Raw genomic sequence first — 18601 nt, 5'->3', positions numbered from 1 at the left:
ATTCTGACAACATTACTTAATTTTTTGAGTCTTCTATTTATACATGTCCAGCAAGGTAAACTGGGAGATGGTATCAACAAATCCATTTGTATCTTTAAGTTTTATAAATATATATTGGAGGTGTCTGCCTTCAGCTCGGGTCATGATCCCAGAGTCCTGGGATCGAGTCTGCATTGGGCTCCTTGCTCAGCGGGGAGCCTGCTTATCCCTCTGCCTGCCTCTCTGCTTGCGCTCTGTCTCTCTCTCTGACAAATAAATAAATAAAATCTTAAAAAAAAAAAAAAAAAACACTGGAAGTAATAACTACTTGTGTGTGGGTTTTTCCACACCACAACCAGTTCTCCAATTCTGACACCAGTCCAACATTTGAATTCAGTTCTGACACTGTGTACCTGGAGTTAAAGTGTCAGATCCTACAAGGTAAAGGGCTCAGTTCCACAAGACTGCCCCCATTGTAGACACCAGTTGCAAGTCCTGGGCCACCTGTACTTCTTTCCAGCTTTGCAAAAAGTTCTGGGGTTTCCATGATCCCTCCTTAGCTTAAGTAATTTGCTGGGATGACTCACAGAACTTGGAAAAAGCACTTTACCTATGTTTAAAGGCTTAAAAAGAATGCAGCTCAGACACAGCCAAGTGGAGAGGATGCATAGGGTAAGTATGGGGAGTTTCCCTGCCTTCTCTGTACCTCAGTGTGTTCACTCACTCAGAAGCTCTCTGAACCCTGTTGTTGAGGGGTTTTTGGGAAGGTTCTGTTACCTAGGAATGATTGGTTAAATCATTGGCATTGGTAATTAACTTATTCTCCAGCCTCTCCCTTTCCCCATATTGAGGGATGGGGCCTGAAAGTTTCAACCCTCAAATCATGTGGTTGGTCCCTCTGACAACCAGTTCCCATCTTGAGCTATGTAGGGGTCCACCAAGAGTCACCTCGTTAGCATAAACTGCTGTGTGGTTGAAAGAGACTTGTTATGAATAACAAAAGACACTCCTATCATGAAATTCCAAGGGTTTTAGGAGTTCTTTGCCTGGAATGAGGGACAAAATCCAGATACAGTTGACCCTCAGACAACATGGGTGTAAACTTAATGCAGGTCTGCTTACACATGGGATTTTTTTTTTTTTTTTGATAAAAACATAGTACTGTAAATGTACTTTTTCTTATTTTCTTAGTATTTCCTTTTCTCTAGCTTACTTTATCTTAAGAATACAGTATATAATGCATATAATGTACACAATATGTGTTAATCACAGTTTATGTTGTTGGTAAGGCTTCCAGTCAACAGTAGGCTATTAGTAGTTAAGTTCTTAGGGAGTTAAAAGTTATATGCAGATGTTTGACTCCACAGGATGTTGGCGCCCCTAACCCCCTCGTGTTCAAGGGCCAACAGTAACTAGATACTGTTTTTTAGAACAGAGGGCTAAGTTTTAGAACATTAGTGTTGAATTCCTTCTGGGTCATTGATATGTTTCTTTATTGGGCCATCGTGCCACCATTTTGATTCTTGGTAATGTAAATAATAGTTGTTTTGAAATCTTTAGATGAAAGGTGGCATTGAAACAGCTAAATGCTAAATGAGCTAAACTTTGAAACAGCAAAATGAGCCTGGGTGGCTCAGTCATTAAGCGTCTGCCTTCGGCTCAGGCCATGATCCCAGGATGCTGGGATCGAGCCCCCGCATTGGGCTCCCCTCTCCGCGGGAAGCCTGCTTCTCCCTCTCCCCCTGCTTGTGTTCACTCTCTCGCTGTGTCTCTTTCTGTCAAATAAATAAATAAAATCTTAAAAAAAAAAAAAGAGCCAAATGCCATATTCTTGAGGGGTCTTTATCAAATTCCAGTATTGTTTCTTTTCTCTGCCTAGACTTGTGTCCTCAGATGGCTGTACTCTAATCCTGTGACAAAACTAATTCTTCAGTGTGATGTGACAAAACCATCATTTTTCCAACAGGAATAGGCTCACTTTTCTTAAACTATTGGGTCATGAAATTTGGGTAGAGGTGATTTTGATGGTCTTATTCTTTTTTTTTTAATAGGAAACTACTTTTCCTTTTTTTTTTTTAATTGAAGATTTTTATTTATTTATTTGACAGAGAGAGAGAGTACAAGTAGGCAGAGAGGCAGGCAGAGGGAGAGGGAGAAGCAGGCTCCCTACTGAGCAGGGAGCCCGATGCGGGACTCGATCCCAGGACTCTGGGATCATGACCTGAGCCGAAGGCAGCTGCTTAACCGACTGAGCCACCCAGGCGCCCCGGTCTTACTCTTTTTAATGGTAAACAGTCAGGACAGGAAAGGTAATTTGTGTGAAATTTTAAATTCTTTCCTACTTTAAGGTTTTTTTTTTTTTTTTTTTCCCTCCTTTGCCTGCTTATTTTAACTTAAAATGCTTTTTAGAGATGTGGACACCGTCTTGTCCTAATACAGAAATTTCCTTAGAATGTACACCTTAATTAATGTTTTATTAAGACTACTTTTTAAAATTTTTTATTTTTTTAAATATATATATATATATATATTTTTTGAAGATTTTATTTATTTGACAGAGAGAGACACAGCGAGAGAGGGAACACAAGCAGGGGGAGTGGGAGAGGGAGAAGCAGGCTTCCCGCTGAGCAGGGAGCCAGATGTGGGGCTCAATCCCAGGACCCTGGGATCATGACCTGAGCCGAAGGCAGACACTTAACGACTGAGCCACCCAGGCGCCCCAAGACTACTTTTTTTTAAAGATTTATTTATTTGAGAGAGCGAGCAAATGAGCACATGAGTGCAACGGGGGCATGGGGCAGAGGGAGAGAAACTCAAGCAGACTCCCCACTGAGCGGGAGCCCAATGTGGAGCTGGATCCCATAACCCTTAGATCACGACCCTGAGATGATGACCTAAGCCAAAATCAAGAGTCGGACGTTCAACCGACTAAGCCACCGAGGTGCCCCAGCCTTAATTTAATGTTTTAAATGTTTTTGAACATCCATGGAAAGTGTCTTGGTAAACAGGAGTGGGCACTGGTCTAATACAGTACCTAGCAGACTTCTCCATCATATTAGGTACTCAGTAAATACCTTTTCTAGAAGTTAGAAGCCTTGGTTCTAACCTTTGCTTCCAGCTACCTGTGTGACCTAATTAGAGTCTCATTCCTCATCTTTAAAATTGTGAGAATCCCTTCTACTTCTGATTCAGCGACTCAATTCATTCCTGGCCTTACTTTTAAAAAAATTTACTTTCAGTATGGCCTTTAAGTCACTTTCTTGAAAACAAGCATACACAGAGTCAATCACCAGATAGGCTGAATTGGAAAGAGTTGTGAAATAACCCACCCCCTGTGGCTTCAGTTACTTGCTTGGCCATATGTTTTTTTCTTTACTCTGGGAGAGTTACCTTAGGTTTTCTACTCATACTAGGATGGGACTAGGTGTTTGTCAACTAATAGCTTGCTTGCTTTTTTTTTTTTTTTTTAAGATTTTATTTATTTATTTGAGAGAGAAAGAATGAGAGACAGAGAGCGTGAGAGGGAAGAGGATCAGAGGGAGAAGCAGACTCCCCGCTGAGCTCGATTTTCCCCATGTTAATGATACAGAGATTAGCATGGCCCCTGCACAAGGATGACATGGAAATTGGTGAAGTATTCCATATTTTTATTTATTTATTTATTAAAGATTTTATTTACTTGACACAGACACAGCAAGAGAGGGAACACAAGCAGGGGGAGTGTGAGAGGGAGAAGCAGGCTTCCCGCGGAGCAGGGCGTCTGATGCGAGGCTCGATCCCAGGACCCTGGGATCATGACCTGAGCCAAAGGCAGACGCTTAACGACTGAGCCACCCAGGTGCCCCTAAGTATTCCATATTTTTAGAGACTCAGGGCTCAGCTCAGCCCCCTGTCTGTCCTCCCCACCTTCTTGAATAAAATAATTTAAAAAGAAAAAAAAAAACTTGTTTATGTCATATTTTGACAAAGAATGTAAATAATACTGAAGAAGTGTACAGTATTACGATTGTCAAATTTCTAAAATGATTTTAGAGTTTAATTTCTTTTACTTTGCAAAGTGGTTTCTTTTACAGTGTTTTAATAGTTAAGCTTTTTTTTTTTAAGATTTTATTTATTTATTTGTGAGAGAGAGAGAGCGAGCACAAGCACTGGCAGTGGCAGGCAGAGGGAGAGGCAGGCTCCCCGCTGATCAGGGAGCCTGACTCAATCCCAGGACCCTGGGATCATGACCTGAGCCAAAGGCAGCCGCTTCACTGACTGAGCCACCCAGGCGTCCCTAAGCTTTTCTTTCTTGTGGTCCTAAAATAAGATGACAGATTTGGCTGTTTAAAGATTTTTGTTGATTTATTTGAGAGAGAGAGCGAGCACACGAGATGGGGGAGGGTCAGAGGGAGAAGCAGACTCCCTGCTGAGCAGGGAGCCCGATGCGGGACTCGATCCCGGGACTCCAGGATCATGACCTGAGCCGAAGGCAGTCACTTAACCAACTGAGCCACCCAGGCGCCCCAGATTTGGCTGTTTAAAAAGTAAAATAAATTTAGCGTTAAGATAGTCTAATATCTGTTAGTAAAATGAAAACCAAAACAGTGTATTTTATTTCTGGTATATGGCAATGTGGAAGCAAAGGAAGGTTAGGAAGCCAAAAATCTTAAGATACAGATTCAGAGCCACCATTGAGTTAGTAAGTATGTATTGAATGCCAACTGTGTACTCAGTATTGATATGACATATCTCTTCAAGAAGCTTACTTTTTCCAGGTAGAGAGAGGAAAACATAGCTAACTTTTTTCCCCCAAAGATTTTATTTATTTATTTGACAGAGAGAGAGAGGCAGAGGGAAAGGGAGAAGCAGGCTCCCCTCTGAGCAGGGAGCCGGATGTGGGGCTTGATTCCAGGACCCTGGGATCGTTACCTGACCTGAAGGCAGTTGCTTAACCCAGAGAGCCACCCAGGCGCCCCCATAGCTAACTTTTGAAGGCCACTAATTTGTATTATGGGAATTCAAAGAAGGTAGAGAATAGGTGAGTGCTGAAGTGGTTAGGAGGATATGATCCGCGGCTTTTATTTGGATAAACGTTGGAAAAAAGGGATGACTGCAGGTATGAAAAATAACATGAATAAAAGCATGGAGACAAATTAGTCTTATATTTTGTGTCTCTGCATTTAAGAGACTAGCCTAACCCATTTGTTGACCTTTTGAAATTAGTTTTTAGATAAAGCCAGTTTGAGATAGGGAGGATGGATTTCTAGAGGTAGAGCTAAAACAAAGGAAATGCGGAGACCCCATCTCATAGGTAGAATGAACTAGAGGGGGAAGAAACTTGCATAGTTGAGGACAGTTGGAAGTATTATGTTGTAATCCTGGAATAGGATGAAAAAAGTATTCAAAAATAACTTTTTCTGTCCTATTGTGAGAATAAACATCTGTAAAAACATTGTCTATTGATAAAGAGTACTCTCCCAAACATTAATTTTTTCAAAAGTTTCAAACCAAAACTTTAAAAAGTCAGTGACAAACCATTACTTTATATTAGTTTGGCAGTGGTTAATATTAAATAAACCAGTATATGAATTTTGTATTTTTATGGTAAATAATGCCAAGTGTATTGAAATTCTGATCTGGCCTGGATTTGTGAGTCCAGAATTTGTAGCAAATAGTAAAAATATAACTGTGAGCCTTTGTATGCTATTAGGAAGCAAATGAGAGTTGAAGACTCTGAAGCCGAAGGTGTTTTTATTTCATAATCTAAGTTTAAAAATCAGTGGGGCAAAAATCGGGTATCAGGGGCGCCTGGGTGGCTCAGTAAGTTAGGCATCTGCCTTTGGCTTAGGTCATGATCCCAGGGTCCTGGGATCCAGCCCCACGTCAGGCTCCCTGCTCACCAGGGAGTCTGTTTCTCGTCTCCCTCTGCCTCTCTCCTTGCTCATGCTCTCTCTCTCAAATAAATAAATAAAATCTTTAAAAAAAAATCAGGGTATCAGGGCCACCAGAAGAGTGGACGTATTTTATTTTGATCTGCCTGTCCTGTTCTGCTCTTAAGAATGTGAGAGTCAGGGGCGCCTGGGTGGCTCAGTCGGTTAAGCGTCTGCCTTCGGCTCAGGTCATGATCCCAGGGTCCTGGGATCGAGCCCCGCATCGGGCTCCTTGCTTTGCGGGAAGCCTGCTTCTCTCTCTCCCTCTGCTGTTCCCCCTGCTTGTGTTCCCTCTCTCTCTCTCTCTCTCTCAAAAAAATATAAATAAAATCTTTAAAAAAAAAAAGAATGTGAGAGTCAATAACAGGTTTGTGGACATTTTGCCACGATCTCTTTGCATTCCTGTATACCTATACCTCCTCTAGTTTTACTTATCTTGATTAATGGTTCATAGTTCACTTAGCCAAATAGTCTGTAAAACTTGGAGTTATCTTTAATTTCTTCCTATTCCTGGCCTTTATGTTGACCAACAGATGTGTATTATACTTCTGAAACGTTTCTTCTTTATTGAGTCTTTAGGATGTACATTTGTTCCCTCATTCATTCTTTCATTTATTCTGGCACATTTATTGAGCACCTGTTATGTACTAGGTACTGTACAAGTTATTAGGGATATAGTGGTAAATAAGATCAGTTTCTTGCCCTTATAGAGCTTATAATCCAAGCTTTCATCATTTCCCCTGCATCTCCTTTGAGTTATTGTGAAAGTCATTCTTATTTTTTCTGGTTATAAATATAATACATACTTATTTTAAGAAGTGCAAGGATTATAGAAATGTATAACGCTGAAAGTAGGAGACTGCCTCTATTCTCATCCACCAGAGATAGTGCTGAATAAAAATTTGCATTTCTCTAGGTTTTTTTAAAACGTAGAGCCACAGCTTTTTTTTCTTTTTTTTTTTTTTTTAAAGGTTTTATTTATTTATTTGACAGAGAGAGACAGAGAGAGAGGGAACACAAGCAGGGGGAGTGGAAGAGGGAGAAGCAGGCTTCCTGCTGAGCAGGGAGCCCCATGCGGGGCCCGACGCGGGGCCCAATGCGTGGCTCATTGCGGGGCTCGATGCGGGGCTGGATCCCAGGACCCTGGGATCATGACCTGAGCCGAAGGCAGACGCTTAACGACTGAGCCACCCAGGCGCCCCTAGCCACAGCTTTTTAGCACATCTCTTTGTCTTTATGTCATTTCCTGTTTATGCATTCTAGCTGCTACCAGATACCTTGTAAAAAAGTGGAGTTGATTGTTAGTTTTTAGGTCAAAAACCCCTCTTTTTCTGTCACCCACAGAATGAAGTCTAAACATCTTAGCATTGCGATTATAGCCCGTTTATTTTTGGTCCCCATCTATCTTTCTTGTGTCTCCAGAAACTTTCCCAGAAGTGGCCCTTCTTACAAGTGTAAATAAAAGGTACCAAGTATGCTGCATTAATGTCCCCCATGTGACAAATAATAATAAGGGAGACAGGTTGATATAAGTATAGTGATAGTTTATTCAACTCTGGTCTGTGTGCTTGCCCTGTTCTCACCTTGGTTACAGTAGAATAAAAAACTACAGCAGTATTCTTTTTTTAAATCTAAGTAATCTCTCCACCCATCTTGGGGCTTGAACTCTTGACTCTGAGATCAAGAGTCACATGCTCCACTGACTGAGCCAGCCAGGCATCCCTGCTGGGTAGGGTAGAGTAAAGAAGTTGAAGCAATCTGAAATTCCATCCCACAGGAATGATTACCATTAAAGTTTTTGTAAATATCCTTCCATAAATGTCTCTTTGAAAATGTATCCACATACAGGTATATGAATATAACATAATTTTACATAAATAGGATAATATTGTAATGCTGTTTTTCTTTTGTCTCAGACATAGGTTTTGGAGACTTTTATGTCAATAAGAGACCAGTGTTTATTTTATTTTATTTATTTATTTATTTATTTATTTATTTAAAGATTTTATTTATTTGACAGAGAGAGACAGCGAGAGCAGGAACACAAGCAGGAGGAGCGCAAGAGGGAGAAGCAGGCTTCCCGCTGAGCAGGGAGCCTGATGTGGGGCTCGATCCCAGGACCCTGGGATCATGACCTGAGCCGAAGGCAGATGCTTAACGACTGAGCCACCCAGGCGCCCCGAGACCAGTGTTTAAAGTAGTGTATTTCAAGAAGGAGAAACTTGAGCTTCTAGAGCAAATATTATTGCTTGGGAGAGTGAGAAGCTGGTGTGACTTCACTGACCCTCCAGATTACAGTAGATGTTGCTCCTCTGGGCATCAGTGGCACCTTGGCTGTCCCATCATAACCCTTACCACAATCTGTTGTTTGTTTGCCTACGTAAACCAAAGTCCCTTGTATCTATATCTTTGTTTTCCTTAGGTCTAATACAGAGTCTGACATGTAGTAGGCAGTTAAGTGTTTGCTGATCGGATAAATGGCTGTATGAATGTCTTGGTGAAGTAAGATTGGTATGCCATGAAGAACTTGCTGCATATATTCTTTAAAACTATCCTTCTCAGTTTGCCTTGATTATTTATGTACCAGATAACCTTTTGGTACTAATTCAGTTTACCAAGGGGATTTTACAGCTGAGAAAAGAATGTACTGACTGTAACTTGCTTGACAGTTATAATTCTGATTATAAATTAATTAAAATATTAGTGCCGTGAGAGAGATGGGTATGAGAATTTGGATAATAAGAACTATTCCCCCACCCCCCGAGTGTAATTATCACTTCAGGTAAGATAGTATGCCACTTCTAACTGGGCAAAGGTATAGGTGTGGTATGGCGAATGGAAGGCCGGATTCAACTTTGACTCTGCCACTTGTTAGCTGTGAAGGCTTAGGTAAGTCCCTTAACTATTTTAGGATTTAGTTCATTTAGTAAATGAATAATTGGCTGCTCAGATCTAGACCAACGCCGAAATTTTATAACTGAAATAAAAGCCATACTTCATCTTAGTCCATTGAGGCCTAACCTGCATACTCTTTGCTTTCTCACTCTAGACATGTAAATAAATGGCCAAAACTTAAAGCAAGAGAGTATGGTGCCTTAGGAACTCCCTTGGAAAAAACTACAGAATGAAGCACAAGGTAGCATCATGACAGTTTTTAGAGGGAGTGTGAACCTGAGAACTTCTTTTGCATTCTTTGTATTATTTCATAACTAGTTCTAGATAAAAATAATTTTCTCTTGGGGTGCCTGGCTAGCTCAGTTGGTAGAATATGTGACTTTCATCTCAGGGTCTTGAGTTCGAGCCCCACATTGGGCATAGAATTTACTTAAATAATTTTCTCTTTGGAGAATAAGGATATGGCATTTGGGGATGGTGAGTATGTTGATTAAACTAGGATTGGTTTGCCCTCTTGTCTTTTCTCACTCTCAGAAGAATCTCAAGATTCAATCTCATTGTCTTTGAGGCACAAAGGTTAGATTGGGATAGAACAGAGTTGGGAGACCTGTTTTTCTTCTTGATTTTGAGATGCCAAAGAAGATTGCTTTACTTCTCTGTGCTTGATTCTTTTTACTAAAAGAAGATGAAAATCTGACTCTTACTACATCATATGCTTTGGGATAATGAGATAATTCTGTGGAATACTATTTTTTTAAATTCCATTTTTAAAACTGTGTAATTTCCAGTAAATGCACACATTTAAGGTATACATAGCTCAGTGAATTTTTGCTTATGCATATAGCTGTATATATACAATTATAAACACCAATCTGATTAAGGTGTAGAATATTTTCTTTCCCTCAGAAAGTTTCTTTATGCCCCTTTCCAGTCAAAATCCTTTTTTGAACACTTTGAGTGCTTTATTATTCATTTTAAGAAGCCAATAACAACAAATCTTGACATCCTTTATGTTTCATCAGTAATTTGAGTCTTGAACCCTATACTAAGGTCTGATATGTAGAGAGTAAGGTCTTTAATCTTTAGAAATAGATAAGGCATAATTGTGTTAAAATGTCTTTCTAATAAAATCTTAATCCAAGGTGAAGAGGGAGTAGTTTTACATTGATAAGGTGGCAGTATTGTTTACCAGCATTTTCTTTTCTGTGTAGACTCTTTTTCTAGAAGTTTTTGGGTTGTTTGAAAGTAAATTTATTTGGAAAGTTGTATGTAGGTAGGGGAGAAGGAAGGTGGTTAGCCAAATGAATGATGAGCTTGTTCCAGGTCTGTGGGTTCTGTTGTTCCTGTACCTGTGCTATTGTGTAACCCTGTGAACAAGGCCTAACCTCATTTTTTACATCTAATATTTATTCACCTTTTTGTCCGAGACACTGAATCTTTCTAAAGTTTTGCGATGCTACTTTAGTCTATACCTCAGACTTGAGCTATTTATTATGTAATCTTGTTTACTAATTTATGTATCTAAATCTTTTAGGAGTTTTAGATTTATGGAAAAGTTAAGCAAAGATAATACAGAGTTTCTGTATGCCAGATACCCATTTTCCCTTTCCTAACATCTTGTTTTATTAGCTTTGTTGAGGTATTTTTCACATACCTTAGAATTTACCCATTTAACGTGTACACATCAGTGGTTTTTATAATATTCAGAGTTGTACAACCATTTCCAGAGTATTTGGATCACCCCAAAAAGAGCTTCTGTACACATTTAGCAGTCTTTTCCCATTTTCGCCCTCTGTCCTAACCCTAGGTAACCATTTTCTGTCTCCATGCCTATTCTGGGTATTTCATATAAATGAACTTAAACAAAATGTGGTCTTTTCTGACTGGCTTCTTTCACTTAGCATGTTTTCATAGTTTAGCCATTCTGTAGTATATGTCAGTTCTTTTTTATTGCCAAATAATAGTCCATTTTATGGATATACCATATTTATTAATGAATTGACATTTTGATTCCCTTTTTTACTGTTATGAACAATGCTGCTATGAACATTTGTATACAAGTTTTTATGTGGACTATCAGAAAAAAAATCTTAAATTTGAAGTGTGCCTATCAGTAAGAGTCTTTTTGTCCCCTCAACAAATATGTTGGAAATGAAGAGGTAATCAGGCAAAACAGAGGGTAACTTGGGGTTTGTATGTTTTAATTCTTTTATTCTTTTCCTCAGACTTTTGATCTCCACAAATGCTTGTAGGTGTTGAAACATGAGAACATTAAACAAAAATTTTTTTGATCTTGAGTACTAAAAATATTTTCTTTTTATAAGAGCATATGTAAAATGAGAGATTACATTAAAATGATCCTTAAAGTCCTGTGATTCTTGGATTTAGTCTAAATTTTCATTATGCCTTGAGGCTGTTAATGATTTGCTGAAATATCATGGAGGATGCTGGTCAAAAACTAGTATCAGCATTGTAAAACTTACCCCATTTAGAGAGGCAGCTCTGATAGAGTAGTTGAGTTTAAATTCCAGCTCTTCTACTTGCTGGTTGTGTGACCTTCAACATACCACTTAAGCCTCATTTTCCTTATCTGTAAAATGTGAAGTAACAGCAAGGATCTTACAGGATTGTTGTGAGGATCAATGAGATAATGTGTTAAGAAGGAATTTGAAACTACAATGTGATATACAAATATGAGGTGATGCTATAAAAAGCAGTCTCTAAATCTAGAAACAACAGTAGTTTCATATGATTGTCTTTTGTCTTCAACTTACTGATTCTTCCAACTTCCTGTAAATTTATGATTAGGCTTGATTGGTGATTTCCTTTTCTTACCAGATTGAGAAAAAAAAAACAAAACCCAGTGGCAAGAACTCCCACAAAGAAGTTAAGGTTGTTGTGCCCAGGGTAATGAGAAACACCTGCTGTAGCATTCCTAGCAGGAGCCAAGATGCTGCTGCCACGGCTGCCTATGTAGGTGCCTGGCATTTCCTAAAATAATTATTTTTATTTTTATTTTTTAAAAGATTTTATTTATTAGAGAGCAAAGCGAGAAAGAATGAGCAGGGGTTGGGGCAGAGGCAGAGGGAGAGGGAGAAGCAGGCTCTCCGCAAGGAGCCTGAGGTGGGGCTCTATCCCACGACCCTGGGAACATGACCTGAGCCAAAGGCAGACGCCTGACTGACGAGCCACCAGGCGCCCCTGAAATAATTTTTATTAAAGATTTATTTATTTGAGAGAGAGAGAGAGCGCACGTGTGAGTAAGCGAGCACGCGGAGGGGTAGAGTGAGAGGGAGAGAAAAACTTTAGCGGACTTCTTGTTGAGCTTGGAGCCCCACACAGGCTGATCTCAAAAACCTGAGATCATGACCCCAGACGGATGCTCAACTGACTGCACTACCCAGGGGCCCCAATTTTTTTTTTTTTTAAAGATTTTATTTATCTGACAGAGACACAGAGAGAGGGAACACAAGCAGGGGGAATGAGAGAGGGAGAAGCAGGCTTCCCGCGGAGCAGGGAGCCCAATTCGAGGCTTGATCCCAGAACCCTGGGATCATGACCTGAGCCGAAGGGAGACACTTAATGACTGAGCCACCCAGGAGTCCCAATTTTTTTTTAAGTTAATACTTAGTTGTGCTTATTCTGCATGTTAACCTTAAGAAAACTCAGTGGCTAAAGTAGTAATGGACTTGCATAGTACCTCTCTTCCTGTTGGGTCTGCAATTATCAGTGGTAGGGCATAAGAGGTCCCCTCCCACTGGCCTCCTGACTCCGTTTTAGTGAGGTTTCCCTTTATTAATTTTCATGCATACCAGACCCTGTTCCAAGTGTTTTACCTTTAATCTTCACAATGATTCTGTGGGGGTAGGTACTGTGGTAACCCATGAGGATATTGAAGGTTAGCAAATTAGTTAATGATGGTTGGTGCTGCAATACTTTGAAACTTTTCCTTTTGGGTAGAGCTCAGGCTTACATTCTTACCACATCTTTGCACTATTAGCTTTCAGTGATAGGTTATTGTAAATATTATCTCTAATTGCCTCTAGAAACACCTGATAGATTTTGGGGTAAGTAAAGGTCCCGGAATTCTGTTTTTGTCCCAACTCTGAGTTAGAAAAATTAGGAGTAAATGAAAGGTGTTAGTTAGGTACATTGGTGGTATTTCTTAAATCCCCTGCTTTGTCAGTATTTAAAAAAAAAATTTGACAAGAGAGCACACCCATGAGTGGGGGGAGGGGCAGAGGGAGAGAAAGAGGGAGAAGCAGACTCCCTGTTGGGAGTCTAAAGCGAGGCTTTGTCCCAGGACCCTGACATCATGACTGGAGCCGAAGTTAGATGCTTAACCAACTGAGCCACCCCAGGCTCCCCCTCCACCCCCAGCTTTGTCAATTTTAAAAGGAATGCTTTTTTACATTTTAATTTTTTTGGAATTGTGTGCATTTAATATGGTAATAGTTCTCCTTGAAAAACTGTTAACTCAAGTAAGGTGTGCCTTTTAATCAGTTAACAAGGTCTAGGATCAAAATGCAGTAATGTTATGTCCATTTGACTTTATTTTTTTAGTAAACGCTATCAGTGTGCCATTTGCCTCTATACATAGCCTTTCCATGTTCGGTGCCAACAGCCAGATGTTCTGTTAACCAGCTAAGATTGGATTTTGAGACTTAACTTTGCACCTCACTGTCCTTAAACTTCCTGTAAGAATATCTTAATGACTCAGAGACAGAAGTACCTCATTGCCATGTTTTGCCTTACTAGCTGCTGCTAATTTAGTGAATCAGCTAGGTGAAGGGGAAAGTAGCAAATAATTTCACTGGAGACAGGGCCACAGTTAAAACTTGAAAGTCCAAGGGCAATTAATGTTTATTGCATAAATTCAAAACATTGTTTTATTTTGGGAAACTACCTCCATCCGGTCCTTGTCCCTGTCCCCTGACAACTAGTAATCAATTCTCCATCTTTGTAGTTTTATCGTTTTGAGGATGCTGTATAAACGGGAGTCATATAACCTTTTGAGATTGGCTTTTTTTATTTGCTAAGCATGATGCACTTGAGATCTATCCAATTGCTCCTCCCTTTTAATTACTGAGTAGTATTCCATGGTATGGATGTACCAGAGTTTGTTTAAGCATTGATCTATTCAGGGACATTCCTGTTTCCAGTTTAGGGTATTACCAATAATGCTGCTATGAACATTCATGTACAAGTTTTTACATGAACATATGTTTTCATTTCTCTGGGATAAATGCCAAGGAGTGAGATTGCTGGCAGGTATGATAACTGCATGTCTAATTTTATAAGAAACTGCCAAACTTTTCCATAACGGCTACACCATTTTACATTCCTACCAGCAATGTAATGAGACCACTAATATTTTTTTATTGCTTATTCGTTCTTTTTCTATCAAAAAGTGGTCGTAGATGCCCAAAATTTAAGAAAAATTTATGTGAGAAAAATCATAAAAGTGAAAGGTCTGTGCGTTGATAAAGTTGTTTTTAGCAGAATGTACAATTTCTCTCAGAATAAAATCATAGTTCTAGATTGTTTGCTTTGGCAGTCTTTTGTTGACCTTGTTTGAAGAGATTAATAATATTGATGAGGAAGGTTTGTTAACTAAATTTTCATGCAAGTCATTTGGCCATTTTGGAATCTTAATAACCAGTGTTTCTTTAGCTCTCATAATTTCTCGATAGATGTTCATCTTCTCCTAAGTTGTTAATAATTTCTGTTGCTGTAGACTCTGCTTGTAACAGGATATCTTACTTTATTTGCTTTTTTTGTTTTGTCATGAATTATAATACCCACTGTTTTTATGACTTAGAATTGTTGAAACACCATAGGGAATTGTTTGCTTACCATGAAAATAGGCAAGTCCCCTAAGTAACCATATCCATACCCAGGCTTTACTCAGTCACTGTGAAATAGCGTGGGTTTTTTTTTAGGCCAAGGAAGCTATCCAAGAATTTTGTGAATAAGGGTGGGAATTGACCTTGCCAGAATTCATGGGGAAGATGTCTGTCTTCTTGTTTTGTATGGTGGAAAAGGGTTTTTCATCCAAACATTGCCCTGCTTTCTTCTGCTTTTCTCACTGAACATTTTTTTAAGTGTCTAGAGATTTTAACTTCTTTAAGTGTTAATTTTTAGTAGATTTTTATTTTCAGTAATTTATCTTGAGATAAGTTGAGTAAAAGGCTCAGACTTCAAGATAAACCAGAGATTTGTCTTTGCTTTGGGACAGTATCAGTGATTTTGTTATGAAAACTAATCAAACCATTTAGGTTGCTGTATTTTAGAGTATCAATGGAGTTTGACTTTTCGATGGTTTTTTCCTTTATTTTTTAAAGATTTTACTTATTTGACAGAGAGAGACACAGCGAGAGAGGGAACACAAGCAGGGGGAGTGGGAGAGGGAGAAGCAGTCTTCTGCTGAGCAGGGAGCCTGATGCGGGGCTCAATCCCAGGACCCTGGATCATGACCTGAGCCGAAGGCAGACGCTTAACGACTGAGCCACCCAGGCGCCCCTGGTTTTTCCTTTAAATAGGAAGCCACTGGAAGAAGGCCTATGCTAAATAAACTTTATTATTCCTGCTAAAGGGACCTTGCTAAAGAAAATTAAATATAGTAAGGATTATGATGGTGGGAACATGACCTGTATTGAATGTTTTGTGATTGTTGGCAACTGAACTTTGACTTAATTAGTCTAGGCCATGTTCAGTGGTTCTTGAACATGGTTCATGTTTTTGTTCATTCATGCAGTATGTTTCTATTGAACTACCCAGCCATTGGGGATATAATGTGTAAAACAACCTAATGTGATACCATCCCCTATGGAACCAGTAGTGGAGGAGGTAAGTATTAATATTAAATTAAAAGCTAAATTAAAATGGTGACAGTGGGATAAGTGATATTAATGAAATTTGACTAGATTAGAAAATGCATCCTCAAGAAGTATTTGTGTTATGATTTGAAGGAAGAATAGATGTTAACTTGGCAAAGAGAGGAGGGATGGTTGTCCAGACAAAAATAAGAGTAGGTGCAAAGGCCCTGTGGCAGAAGGGAAAATGGTGAAATGAGGACTCTTAATTAAGGCTACCGTGGCCTGAGAACTGAGAGCTAGAGGGAAAAGGAACATGGTTTAAGGTGGAGAGATAAGCCTGCCCATGCAAGTTTTTATAGGTAATGTTGAGAAGTTTTTGCCTTTATTCTAAGAAGAATGAGGAACCATTAAAGGGTTTTAAACAATAAAGGACAAGGTCATATATGTTTGTTTGTTTTTTTTTTTAAAGATTTTATTTATTTATTTGACAGAGAGAGACACAGCGAAAGAGGGAACACAAGCAGGGGGAGGGAGAGGGAGAAGCAGGCTTCCCGCTAAGTGGGGAGCCCGATGCGGGGCTCGATCCCAGGACCCTGGGATCATGACCTGAGCCAAAGGCAGACGCCCAACGACTGAGCCACCCAGGTGCCCCTCATACATGCTTTTGTTGAGAAGACTTTATACTGCAAGAGAATGGATTGAAGGGGTATCAGAGTGGGTGCAGGCTATTGCTTAAGAAGTTAGTCTAGTTTGGGTGAGAGGTGATGGTAGCTTACTTAGAGTGGTATTGGTGGAGAGGATAGAAAGGAATTCATTCAAGAATATTTAGGAGACATAGCAGAATTTGGTGATTGGTAGAATATGAAGGGGGAGAGTGAGGACTCTGAGGTTTCTGGCTTAAGCAACTTAGTTCCTTTCATTGAGAAAAAGAGCACTGAAAGAGATAAGTTTATTATTATTATTTTTTTTTAGGGGAAGGTCATGAGTTAGGTGTTAGATGTATAGAACTTGAAGTACCTTATGGTGATAGCTAAAAGATATCTTAGTGAAGAAAACTCACAGCTTAGATTTATATTGTGTTTAGTTTGTATTATTTTGTTCTTAAGGTACATGTGTGGAAATCGCTTTTCCATATAGGTATGCTTACAGGTACTTTTCTTATCTTTTACATTTTTATAGTTTAGTATATATACTGCAGTTTTAACCAAGGAATAGGTATTGGGTAATTACTTGCTGGATGAATGATTGAATCAGAAATTTTAGTGCTTTCCAGAAACATTGTTCTCCTGCTCATGTTTCCTGTGTGTGGGCAAATAATTAAGGCTATGTTTTAAATTGATATTTGCAGTCAATTAATACTATACTCCCCCTACCCAGCAATCTCTTCCCCTTCCATAAGCCTTCTATTTTTATTCTACAATTTTATAAAATGTTAAGACATAAATTACCTCAGAAGCATGTTGTCTAATGGAATCAACATAAAATACTGTATTATTTGACTTTGAGTTATATTCTCTATGCTAGCTCATTTGTAATGGGATGAAGTAGCATCTCTGAATATTTTCGTATTCTTTTGATCTTTTTTTTTTTTAAAGATTTTATTATTTGACGGAGAGAGACACAGCGAGAGAGGGAACAAAGCGGGGGCAGTGGGAGAGGGAGAAACAGGCTCCCCACAGAGCAGGGAGCCCGATGCGGGGCTCGATTCCAGGACCCTGGGATCACGACCTGAGCCGAAGGCAGACGCTTAACGACTGAGCCACCCAGGCGCCCCTCTTTTGATCTTTAAAAAGATTAAATATATTGGGGGCTCCTGGATGGCTCAGTTGTTTAAGCGTCCAACTCATTTCCGCTCAGGTCAGATCTCAGCGTCATGAGATCCGGGCTCTGCACTCAGCCGGAGGCCGCTTGAGATTCTCTTTCTCCCCCTCTCTCCCTCTTCCTCCGCTAGCGCACTCTCGTGCATGTTCTCTCTTTCTCTAAATGAATAAATAAATCTTAAAAAGATTAAAAAAAAGATTATAAGTATACTGAATTTGTTGTGTTGTCTTTTATAGCTGAGTTGCCTTGATTTCGATTGAGCAGATGTTTGACAGAATTTATAGGACAGTCTTTTTCTACTCACCCTGCTGGATGTTTGATCCACTCAACTGACAGCTTTATTTCTTTTTCCTCAAAAGCCAGAACTAGTCCTACAGGAAGGAAAGGAACATATGCTGGAGCCAAGGGCTGGTGCTACCTAGGTCTGTGGGGGTGCATATTCAGAATCTTTGCAATTGGTTGTCCTGGATCTGTCAAAATAGGTTTGGTTGACTCTGGCTGTGCAGTGGTTTATTTATATGCTTCTGAGTGGTGACCTGGGAATGAATGCATTGTGAGTATAGTTTGGAAAATTGTTGTTTAGGTTGCTCTGGGAGGGGAAAAAAACTCAACCCCAAGAAACCCCACTGTTGAACAGGTCTTAGGTTCACTGGTTTAATTTTCTGTGAATGCTGTCCAGTGATTAAACCTTTGCTTCATCTCAGCAGCAAGTGCCAGTATTTTGGACGCAAGTTATTTCATGAATGGGCTTTGTGTTATAGGAAGACAAAATGGGAAATTAAATATCTGTATTTTAGCTCTGGCCTAAGTAGATATTGTTAACATCAGTGTGTTGGATATAAAGTAGGCTTTCTTTTGGTTTTAGGGACTAAGATATTACAAGGTCTTACATTTTTTTTTTTTTAATTTTTTTATTGTTATGTTAATCCCCATACATTACATCATTAGTTTTAGATATAGTGTTCCATGATTCATTGTTTGTGCATAACACCCAGTGCTCCATGCAGAACGTGCCCTCCTCAATACCCATCACCAGGCTAACCCATCCCCCCAACCCCCTCCCCTCTAGAACCCTCAGTTTGTTTTTCAGAGTCCATCGTCTCTCATGGTTCTTCTCCCCCTCCGATTTCCCCCCCTTCATTCTTCCCCTCCTGCTACATTCTTCTTCTTTTTTTT

General features: G+C 39.5%; 1 protein-coding gene and 1 non-coding gene across 7 annotated transcripts in view; both read left to right on the top strand.

Moving 5' to 3' along the window:
• TMCC1 (transmembrane and coiled-coil domain family 1) overlaps positions 1-18601 on the top strand; it is a 258804-nt gene that overhangs the window by 21472 nt on the left and 218731 nt on the right. The window lies entirely within an intron of this gene.
• On the top strand, positions 3527-3628 carry LOC116637266. The gene has a single exon (XR_004300450.1). It is a non-coding gene; the product is annotated as a U6 spliceosomal RNA (small nuclear RNA).

This window comes from Phoca vitulina, unplaced genomic scaffold, assembly GCF_004348235.1.
Source record: "Phoca vitulina isolate PV1807 unplaced genomic scaffold, GSC_HSeal_1.0 scaffold13, whole genome shotgun sequence".
NCBI lineage: Eukaryota > Metazoa > Chordata > Mammalia > Carnivora > Phocidae > Phoca > Phoca vitulina.
The sequence above is the reverse complement of the archived record's forward strand: the minus strand, read 5'-3'. Positions and strand labels throughout refer to the sequence as shown.